Raw genomic sequence first — 319 nt, forward strand, 5'->3', positions numbered from 1 at the left:
TAACATCTCCCAAAATCTCTCTCTCTCTCCTCTACACTCCTCTCTTCTCCAGGTGCATACACGCTTATTATGACCCACTTTTCGCATCCAACCCATATTTTAATCCACATAAGCCTTGAATTTACACATTTATATTCCCTCTTCTCCTTCCATAACTGATCCTTCAACATTATTGCTACCCCTTCCTTAGCTCTAACTCTCTCAGATACTCCTGACTTAATCCCATTTATTTCTCCTCACTGAAACTAGCCTACCCCCTTCAGCTTTGTTTCGTTTAGGGCCAGGACATCTAACTTCTTTTCATTCATAACATCAGCAA

The sequence above is a fragment of the Cherax quadricarinatus genome, chromosome 9, assembly GCF_038502225.1.
Source record: "Cherax quadricarinatus isolate ZL_2023a chromosome 9, ASM3850222v1, whole genome shotgun sequence".
Classification (NCBI taxonomy): Eukaryota; Metazoa; Arthropoda; class Malacostraca; order Decapoda; family Parastacidae; genus Cherax; species Cherax quadricarinatus.